Below are 11,382 nucleotides of genomic sequence, written 5' to 3' on the forward strand. Positions count from 1 at the left end.
GAAAGTCAACAAAACCTCTTCTGACTGATGCATTTTTTTTTCTTAAGATAAGTTAGCTTTTAGATAGTTAATTCTCTCCTGGCATCCCACCCAGGAAGCAGAGAGAATGTGGGTGAACCCTAAGGCAAAGGAGACTCAAGTCTTGACCAATGTCCTGCTGAAAAGTGGGAGAGTGATTAAAAATATCAGGTTCATGCTGGACTGAAAAGAGCAAATTTGGACATCTCCTATTTTTTCTTAATTACTCTGACTATCTTTGCTTTGTTTCTTGAAGTGTAGATTTAGAATTTAACTTTCAGAAGACATTTTATTTTTCTCTCTTTTAAATCTTTGTTTGAGGATGAAGGTGGGAAGGAACCACATTTTTTACTTCTGTGACAATGAATGAATGTGTGAAGCAAGATGAAATTTATAAAGTGCCTGTCCCCAACAGAGGCAGTGCTGCAGAACTGTGAAGAGTGTGGACTCTTGAATTGGACTGCTGGGTTGTGAATCCTGGCTCTCTCACTTCTTATGTTGGGGTAATCACCATTTTTATGTCTCCGTTCCTTCATCTTTAATGTGAGACTAATGAGAATACAAACAAGGGTTATAGAGAGGATCAGCTGTGTTAACAGAAATAAAAGGCCCGGATCCATGCCTGGTATATAGTACAAGCCTTTCAAAACATTATCACTGTTTTCTAATCTGATCAACTAAAAAATCTGACAATTTTTGATAATTTTTTTAGCAAAAAAAGAAAGCCCATTATTAAACTTTGTTTTGAATGTTTTATGTGCAAGCCCATATCATCTCTCTCTCAAACACGGGCAAAGGTATATAAAATTACAGGTTCCAAGAGGCTTAGAGATCCTCTACTCTCCTCACTGTGTGTCTCAGGAAGGTGGGAGCTCATGTTGAAGGTCACAAAGCTGAAGTCAAGGTGGGTGGGAGGGCAGAAATAAAATTCATCCCTCTAGATTCCTGACTTTCCACCAAAGAACTCTATCTTGTGCTATTGATGGCCACATCTGATGAAATTCACAGAGGAATTTGACCAGAAAATATCATGATATTAACAATTTTTCTCCTTCTTTAGACTTCCAGCACCATAGATAGATAGAGATAGAGATAGATAGAAGATAGATAGATGATAGATAGATAGATAGATAGATAGATAGATAGATAGATAGATAGAACACTAACTTAAGACTTTCTCATTGCAACTGTGCCTCAGAATGTGTGAGTTGTTCATGAAATCCACCTGTAATGGGAGCAACAGGAGAACGTGTAATCACTAAGAAGAGGAGATGAGAATGCTAAGGGGCACTGCTGTGACCTGACTGTCTATAAGTAGGACACTATCACCTCAGGGTTAAGCATGTCTGCTCATGTCAATACTTGATGAGAGAAAATAACAATATAAATAGATTCTTACCTGCACACATTGCATTTAGAATGTATTTGGTGCCAGGATCTTAGGAACATTTAGAAGAATTATTTTATTTAAAGTCTCAAAAACTTTCTGTGAGGAAAAAACAAATCTGAAAAGCCTCTTCTACCAGCAAGAACAGCAGCATCTGCTTAAGAACACATAGCAACCCTACATTCAGATTAGGACAGGAAATAAAAAAAAAATAACATATCCAATTGAAACTGCGGGAGGACACAGTAGACAGAATGTAATTAGTTGGGTTGACTGTCAGCCAAAACCTCAGGCAACCACCCCCTTGCTCTTATGAAAACTGCCTGGAGATTTTTAATGATGATGAGCAGTTAGGATCTCGGTTTTAAATCTTCTCTGAAATGCAGGGCGCCATCATTCCCTCCAGCGACGCTGGGATATTGGTTCTGGGTTGGCACTGAAGAGCTCTGGAAAAGGTGAACCCTAACTCCTTAAGCAGCAGTGACTTCTGTTACAAAATGTTTGGTGTTGTCAATTCTTTAACGAATCCAGCTGAATTTATGATGAGTTGGGTGATTTAAAAATGAAGACACCTTGCTCTATGGAATTAAAATTTGGGATTTTGGAACAAATATCTCCATTTTAGTGCTTTTCTCAGCAAACAGTGATGGGAGGAATTCTGGATTAGGAATTAAGGGGTCCATGGCCAGACCTGAAGATGCTCAGTGCATGATGGGCATGGGCAGGTTCTACCCAATTCTGCTGCTGTTCCTCCCTCAGGTTCCCAAAAGAGCCACTGTAGGGGAATGGAAAGAATGGAGACACAGAAGCCAGAACTGGCTTTGAATCCTTGCTCTGTCTCTTACTAGATATGTGATCTTGGGCAAGCCCCTTAAGCAATCTCAGCCTCAAACCAAAGAAGGCAGAAAAAGAGTTGGGCCTCTTCAATTTCTCAAATCCCTTTAAATGATAAAATATGTTACCTTTATGAATATATACAAAGGGTGCTGTTGATGGTGCTTTCTTGTGTCTGAGATTAGAGATCTGAAAGACCAAGCTGATCCAGGCCTCCTTCCATGCAGATTGTGTGTTTAGTCTGTCCTATGGCTAATGACTGCAGCTGCTTCCTGCGGAGACTGTTATAAGATCTATAAAAGGCCGAGATAGTATGGTTTCAGACACAGGTAATGAGCATACACAGAAACCACGTGGTTTTTTCTTTCCATTTGGATTTTTAGTTTGTAGGCTTTCTACACAGGAGTTCATGGGTATGATGCCAACTCTCACAGACAACAAGGATTTATTGTATTAATAATCTGCAAATTATGGATTGCAAAACCAAAGACATTTGGGGATTTCATTGAATTTCTACCAAAAAAGATGCCTCCATGCTGAGGTTTTCAAGTTTTTCACTGTGCCCAGTTGAAATTAATTATAAACTATACATCTATTTGCATATTAATTATGAAAACATACCATGGAATATATTTAGGATAAAGTACAGCAAAAAAAGATAGTAATTTATGACTACTGTGTACCAAATCAAATGAAATACCCAACTAAGAGTATTTTCCAAAAACAGGCTTTAAAATATATCTTTCTTCAATGCTATAGGAATTCAATCCATTCAAATCCACAAACAACAAGCCCATTTGCTAATTTCTTGATTTCAGATTGTTTGGGACTGTATCTCCTTGAATTATGATGGGAAACCAATTCCAAAATCAATCTGAATTTTTAAAAATTTTTTAATGATAACCATAATCATGGTCAAATCTGTTCTATGGATGTGGCTCCACAAATGTGGGCCAGAAAATATGAATCTAAAAATTGAATCCATAGTTAAATAAGTTGTGCATATGCTTGGTTTTAAAAAAATGAATTCTTTTATCGCCTATTACCTTTGATGTGCCATACATTATTTTAAGTATTATGCAAAGTGTTTCACAAGTTTCTCTGACCAAGGAACACTTTTTCACAGAGCATCGTCCTGGACCAGTGTTCTTTGGGAAATCCTGGGTCTGATGACTTGCCATTGCTGCCATGTGTCTCCATTCTCTGGTTTCTTCTTGGCTTCCTAGGTTCTGCCACTGTGGCCATCACCTGGAATTGGAGAAAGGCAAATGGAACAGACCAACTCAGAATTACAGTCCTCGTTTATTTCATCAGAGGCTGGCCTGTACTTACATTAGCCCTTTCTGGCTAGAGCTTCATGTCTCACCCACTGTCTGTTCACTTCTGACCTGAAACAATGGGACTGCAAAAGAGAGAAGGAAAAATATCTGGTGGTCACGCTAACTCTGTGTACCCCATTATGAAGATGTTTTCCATAGGAGTTCATTGTCACAGGTGAAATTTAGGAGCCATAGCCAAAGATTTCTTAAGCCTTTCTTCCAATCAGTGTACCACAGCTATTTGATATGTCAGTCTCAGCAGCTGAGTTCTGGGAAGATTCATCCCCTTCATGAGCAAAGGGAGAATGGAAAGGGGAAAAGTCCAACCCAAAGAGGGGAAAATAAAGGAGAGAGGGATATAACATTTTTTAAGCTTCTGTTATGTAACCAGTACAGTGCCAGGTGCTTTGTATACCAATTTCAGTTCCAATCCCCATATTAGGATTGAATTTTAAAAGGCTACAGAAGTTAAGAAAAAGAGAGAAGAAGAAAGGATGATGGGGAAGCTAAATGAATATTTCTGTCTCAAGGAAAGAGCTACGACACCTCTTCCAGAATTCCACCTGGGCCTTTATCTGTCCCTTCCTACTGGGACAGCAACTTCTCCCTTCATTCATATGCCAACCTCTTTTCTCCACTTGTTTCTTTCCCTCTTGCACACTAAAAATCTGACTCTTCATCAACCCACCACCACCTATGTCTCTTCTTTATTCACATGAAAACACCCTCATGCCCCTAGGTTTCCACTGCCTTTTACACTCAACTCTCTGCAATCTGAATTTGGCTCCACCATGCCGTATCTAGTTTAACCAGTGGGATCATCCATAACCTTTTAATAGCCAAATCTTAAGGGAAATATTGAGTTCTCCTCTTATTTGAAGGCTGTGTCACAACTTGCATTCTTGATACTTTCTTCTCTCCTGATTTATTACAACTGCTCCTTTGTATTTCTCTTAACCCTTTGATTCTTTCTGAGTCTTCTTGCCTGGTTTATCTTCCTCCTCCTCCTCCCTTTAAACGTTGGTGCCTCCAGAATTCCTGTTCTTATCCCTCTTCTTATTTTACATACTCTCTTTGGCTTATCTCATCCACTATTCTCTCTCTAATCTTCTAATCATTATGAGTTCCTGTTCTACAAATGTTGATGCCTCCTGGGTTCTGTCTTACATTTTTACATGTTTGCTGGACACTGCCATGAGGAAGTTCCCAAAGCAAACTCATTTTATTTCCCCTCAATTTTTTCCTCCTTCAAGAATCCTGTCCTGAATGGCACTTTATTTGCCCAGTTACCTAAATCAGAAACCCACAAGTCCTCCCCAACTCCAATTCAGCTTTCAACTGCCTCTCCTCTCCCAAGCAAATCTGATCTTATCATTAACACACAGGCTTTAAACACATCCAGGGCTTCTCCATTGCTTGCAGTTTAAAAAGCAGATGTCTTGTATGGCACTCAAAGCTCTTTAAAAACTGGCTCTAACCTATGATTTCAGTCTCGTCGCCCATCACTCTCATTCCCAGATTCTCATCATGACTTGCATAACTTAAATCATCCTTCACTGCTGGTAGCTCCCTAAATATTCTGGATTTTCATTCATCTTGATGCATTTCCTGAGGATTGCTTTCTTGAACATGACCTTTTTATGTGTATTCTTCAAGATCTACCTCCTCTCGGAGAAACTCTCCCAGTCTTCTCCTTTCTGTTGTCCCCTGAGTCATGGGTCGCTCTGAGTTCTTTCTGAACCATTATAGGGAATTCTAGTGTAGGGCTTCTTACATTGAATTGGAATTATTTGTCCAAGTGTCAGCCTTCTCAACTGGACAGTAGACATTCTTTCCTCTGCTCCTTTCTGGCCTCCAGCACAGGCTGACACAGTGCCTAGTTACATGCATCATCAATTGAAACCTCTCCCTTAACCCTGGTTGTCTCAAGTGTCACTGATGTCCAAATAATATAGGTGTATCTCTCCCTTTGTACCTCTTCTGCCTCACCTCATTACTGCTTCTCCTTTGCAGTTAGCAGATATAAAATGTGGGTAACTTGCATAATTTCTCTATGCTTCACTTCCTTTATCATTAAATGAGAAGAGTAACAGAACAGAACTCAACCCAGGGACTTCTTACAACAAGGATTCAATGAGAAAATGCATGCACCATTTTAGCACAGTGCCTGAGTTATAATATATGCTCCATAAATATTAGCTGTTGGTGTTGCTACTACATAAGGAAGATTTTTTTACAATTCAGTGTTTTGATGTAGCCTACAGCAAATTAAAAGCTATCCTTACTCATGTTTTGTTTTACCCTTTTTTCTATTGCCTTTATTGGTTTTGTATTGACAATACCACTTAGCACAGAAATTTCATTTTAGATTTCATTCATGTGCATTGGTCATTTTGTCTACCCAGTATTTCTACATCTTTTCTTTGGTATGAGCATTCTAGCTGTCTTTTGAGAAATTACTATCCCTACGTTTTATGTGGTCCTCCTAATGGACTTGTCAATCACAGTGTCCTGCTAGCTACATCTTCCATTCACAAAGTAGGGACATGACATGGCCTAAGCCAGGATAATCTCTATTCTAGAATTTTGTCACAGGACCAAATCTACTGATACTAACTCACTCATAGTCAATATTATACATATCTCAGAAGTGATTTTAGCTCTCTGTGTTCTGTTGCTTGACTCTTACTTTAATTGTGGGAGTTTTAAGTTCACTGTCTTTCTAACAAGTTAATTCTTTCCCTTAAATTGGGCCAGATTGTTATTCTATGGCTTTCAACAAAGTAACCATAGCAGATAAAACATTGCTCAGCTGCATCAACACTGAATGAACAACTATCTTTTGAGCAAGTGAGAATTGGAAGGTAGAAGGAAATTCAATAAAGCATGAGACATAGTTCTGGTTTAAAAGAGATTGCAATTCAAATAGAAAGAAAAAACAAATATGGATAGAAATAAATTAATTCAGGAACAACTAAATGATAAATAGTGGACAATTAAGTATTAGGTTAAATCATATGCAATTTCTCTTTTCATAAGTTAAAAAAACTATTGGCAATTTCATGTGGGTTAGTGTAATTGAATTCTAATGGAACATAAGAAAAGAAGGGAAAAACAGAAACAAAAACAAGATGAGCACTCTACAATGGGAAAAGCTCCATGTAGGAGGTGAAACTTGAGCTGGACCTAAACGTGTGGACAGATTTTGAAGAAAAGGAAAAGGACTTAGTTGGAAGGAAGAAGTGAATTAAGAAAGGCATAGAGATGGAAAAAAAACATTCACCTTGAGGATCAAAAAGGAGCTCAGCTTGATGTCAGAAAAGGACATGTTTGGGAGATCAGTAGAAAGCATGCAGGGAGAATTGCATGAATAGCTGTAGTAGACAGAATAATGGCCCGTAAAGGAGTCTGTGTCCTAATCTCCAGGATCTATGAATATGTTAGGATACAAGACAAAGAGGAATTAAGGTTGCAGATGGAATTAAGATTGCTAACCAAATGACCTTAAAATAGAGGGATTATCCTAGTTTATGCTGTTGGGCCCAATGTGTTACAAGGGTTCTATAAGCAGAAGAGGAGGCAAAAGAGAAGTTTGCAGCAACATGCTTTGAAGCTTTGCTTTGCAGCTCTGGCTTTGAGGATGGAGGAATGGCACCATAAAATGAGAAATGTGAGCAGCTTCTAAAATAGGAACACGGCAGGAAATGGATTCTTCCTTCCCTGTAGCCTCTGTAGGGAACACCTCTCTGCCCAAACCTTGATTTTAGCCCAGGGAGATCCGTGTTTGACTTCATACCTATAGAACTGTAAGATACTTACTGTGTGTTGTTTTGAGCAACTAAGCTTTTGACAATGTCTTACTGCAGCAACAGAAAACAAATATAATGCTATTTAAAACAAGTAATAAAAAAAAATAAGATATGGCTACTGACCAGTCAGAATGAATGCCCAACCAAACAAAAGTACCTGCTGAACATCAGCTCAGAGTAGATGGGATATAGCCACGTTACAGAGGGCTTTGAATTCGATTCCATGGATAACATGTCATCTATTGAGGTGTTAGGTATGAATGTATTCTGGTAAAAACAATAAGATCAATGGATAGTATCAGTGGCCTCTCTAACACATCTCTGTCCACACTGGAGTAAATTTTCATTTAAAAGTTGCTTGGTTTAAACATACCAGCATTTTTTAAACTCTGTATGATTCACCTGTGGGACCTGCCAGATTATTTTGTTTGATTATTTATGCTTAAATTATTAATGCAGCAGATAGTGTTGATGTTTATTGCTCATACTAGACATGGTTCTTTGGCAGTCACTTTTCTCAGCAAGAGAATCAACTAAATGAAAAAAAATTAAAAATTCATAACATTTAAAGCCTTCTTTTTTGTATAAGTTATAAATTAGATGGAAGAATGGAGTTTTTTCCTCTTTCCCCAAAACACGAGATGAAATGGCAGAGATTAGAACATCAACAAGGGACCACTTCTGAGTCTAAAAGTAAAAAAGGATGAGATTACATCAGGAAGTTTTGTGGCTTATTTTGGAGGGTCATCCTAGAAGAAAGGCCAACTTTGTCACTTTTCTTCTTCTTTTCTTATATACAGTCAATAACTCAATCTTTTTTTGTCCAAAACTATTTAATCTTATTTACACCATTAGTGGTTAGAAAAATGCCTTCTAAATTTAAAAAAAAAAAAAAAGCTACTTTTGTGAATGAAACTCTCATACATTGGAAGTTATTTATTCTGTGGGTTCTACGATGTGGTGCATGCATTCCCGTATGTTTGACTGTTAAAAGCAAAGCCACATGGTATAAGAGATAGGGCATGGGCTTTAGAATCCAATGGAGGGGTTTCAAATCTCAGCTCTTTCATTTACCAGCCATGCTGTTGGAGCATGTTAGTTGAAAGTGTCCTATCTATAAAATCAGGATTTAAAAAGGCCTCAGCAGGCTATTAAGAATAAAGCTCACACATATATAGCTTACTATGTGCCAAGTACTATTCTACTTTTTACACCTATTAGCTCATTTAATTCTCACAACAACACTATGTGCTTGATCCTATTTTACACATGAGGAAACCAAGCCTTAGAGAGATTTCTTATAATTTGCTTAAAGTCTCACAGCTAGTAAGTGGCAGAACTGGGATCTGAACCCAGGCAGTCTGACCCCAAAGTCTATGATCTTAACTGTTTAGTCTAATTACTGGTTTCCTTCCTCATTTCTTATCTGAAGGATTATACAGGCAATATTCAGCTTAAAAATAGGTTCTATTTTAAAATTCCCTTTGAAATTGTTGATTTGCCACTTTGAATTTATTTTATCCCAAAATTGTGCTACCAAAACAATAAATCTATTCCAGGTTATTAACAAAAAACAAACATATAAATAAAAATCAAACCTTTCATGGAAATAAAATATTATATATTTGTAATGCTAAAGAAGAAAAGTACCATAGAAGATAGTATAAATGACACCATGAAGACGATTGAACATTTCTAGCCCTCAGTTATCTTATTTGTGAAAGATCCTAGCTGTCCCTAAGATCCGAATTAGATGAGAATAAGGAAGTAAATGGAAATTGTGGTGGGAAATCTGAAGGGGGAGTTTAGGGTACATGAATACACTTGGAATTTGATGATATGGGCTTTTATTTTGTTTAATTTCCCTTCAAAATGTATAAATTCCTTTCTCTTGATATAGATTCACCACCAGCACTACTCTAATTACTTTTCTTCCTGAGAAAGAGAAGGAAAGGGAAAGCAAGGAAGAGGAAGAGAAAGAGAAATGGATAAAAACATGGTCAAGTAGAAGAGTCTGTGATGAGTTGAGGAACAAGAAAAGATGGAGGTGGTAGTTGGAGAAATTGAGGATACACATGAACCGGTGTCTTAGGGGACCAAATAGCTGCTGAACTTGGCCTTCATAGTAGTAGTGATGGCAGTGATGATGATTTCAAGAACTATGAGGTATGAGGGCTGCTTTGAATGAACTGGGGGACTTATTGGAAGACAATGACAAGTTCAAGGCTTTAAACTCTCTGCTCAAATTATAGTAAGAGAACTAGAAAGCTTTTGCTATGGTGGCTCCTAAAGATTCTCTTCCTATAACCATAGAGCTGACCTAAAGCGACCTCTCCTCTTTCTCAAGAAGAAAAATAGTTAGAGTAGTGCTGGTGGTGAATCTATATAAAGTAAGAGGGAAGTGAGAGTAAGAGGGAAGTGAAGTAAGACAGTATAAATGGCACCAAAAAGACGATTGAATATTTGCAAATCCAGACTCTGTTAAGTGCATCCATATCAAGAAATTTAATTCAATCCAATGTTACATTCCATCATCTAACTCTTAGAAGTCATTCCCACACACATGCTAGGCTTCTATCATTATATATTAACAAAATTTTACTTGTTTTTGTTTAGTGGAAGCAAGCTCTTCCCAGATCAGACTTTGTACCCCTGGCACTTGCTAAGAAATGATCCTGGTTATAGGTCTAGAGATAGTAAGTGGTAGTTGGGGTAAGTTTTAAGGAGAATAGGCATTCTCTTGCAAGGCAGCTGCCCCAAGTGAGGTTATTACAGGGTCTTCAAGCAAAGGGAAACTAGTTTTCTCGAACTGAGGGGAATGAGCTGCTTCTACTGGGAAGGGAGGCTCATAGCCATTTGGGGATTCAAGATTCTCAGCTTTGACTCAATTAGTCCAGATGCCACATCCAAAGAGTCAAGGTCCCACTTCTCCCCAGTCAATACCCTAAATTTCACATAAGAAGGTTGGTGAGTCTGTGTGACTTTGCAATCCACATAATAAGAATCTGAGTTTGATTCTCAATTAGGTCAGCTCTATGGTTATAGGAAGAGAATCTTTAGGAACTGCCATAGCAAAAGCTTTATAGTTCTCTTACTATAATTTGAGCAGACAGTTTAAAGCCTTGAACTTGTCATTGTCCTCCAATAAGTCCCCCAGTTCATTCAAAGCAGCCCTCATACCTCATAGTTCTTGAAATCATCATCACTGCCATCACTACTACCATGAAGGCCAAGTTCAGCAGCTATTTGGTCCCCTAAGACACTGGTTCAATTGGCACTTTATCACAATTAGTCATAATTAGTCAAGATGCCACTGCATGCCATAAAATACTACTATTTCATTTCCATTAGCAGTGTGCAACATTGCACTAAAGCCCGGGGATTTAAACCAATCCCATAACTCTATTTGGAGGACCTCTCTTCTGTGACTTCTCCTGATATAAGTACTGTACATTCAGGGTCCATGAGAGAAATAAAACCACATTGGGAATTTCAACTGGCAAATTTAATAGAGGAATTTAGAAAATTCCAGAACAAAAAGGCAATCCAGCCAGAGATCTGGTAGTTCAAAGGAGGGGCCAAATAGAGAATGGGATGCAGACCTTTGAGGCAGAGAAAGTACCTGGATGCTGCAGTTCCTTGACGGGGTATGAGGAAGCTGGTTCTTTGTGCTAGAAGGAGTGGGAGATGCCATTCGCAGAATAATGCTATTGGAACAGCTTAGACCTTGAAGGAAGTAGTCTCTTTTCTTCTCCTGGCTTTATTTCTCTAGTATTTTCTATTGGCAGAACCTAACTGGAAATAAAGGAAAAATAGTTTTCAGAGTCCTGGTTGCAGTATCACAGAACAGATCATAGAAGGCCAGGTATGGGATGAGAGACAGTAACTAAATCACTGCACAATGAGTGAGGGGTGAAGGAGTTGGCAGTTACATATAAGGAGCATGTGTGGCCAAACCATTCACACAGTGCCTATATGTACGTAACTATAGCCATGGACTAAGATAATCAAACCA

General features: G+C 38.2%; 1 long non-coding RNA gene across 1 annotated transcript in view; it reads right to left on the reverse strand.

The window, feature by feature from the left end:
- Positions 1-3,246: 3,246 nt before the first annotated feature.
- LOC116468075 (uncharacterized) overlaps positions 3,247-11,382 on the reverse strand; it is a 48,064-nt gene continuing 39,928 nt past the window's right edge. Inside the window, exons 3-4 of the long non-coding RNA XR_004247983.1 lie at positions 10,990-11,158; positions 3,247-3,487 (exon numbers count right to left, since the gene is read on the reverse strand). This is a non-coding gene — a long non-coding RNA (uncharacterized LOC116468075). The remainder of the gene's footprint in view (positions 3,488-10,989; positions 11,159-11,382) is intronic.

Source organism: Hylobates moloch, unplaced genomic scaffold (assembly GCF_009828535.3).
Source record: "Hylobates moloch isolate HMO894 unplaced genomic scaffold, HMol_V3 SCAFFOLD_5, whole genome shotgun sequence".
NCBI classification, from domain to species: domain Eukaryota; kingdom Metazoa; phylum Chordata; class Mammalia; order Primates; family Hylobatidae; genus Hylobates; species Hylobates moloch.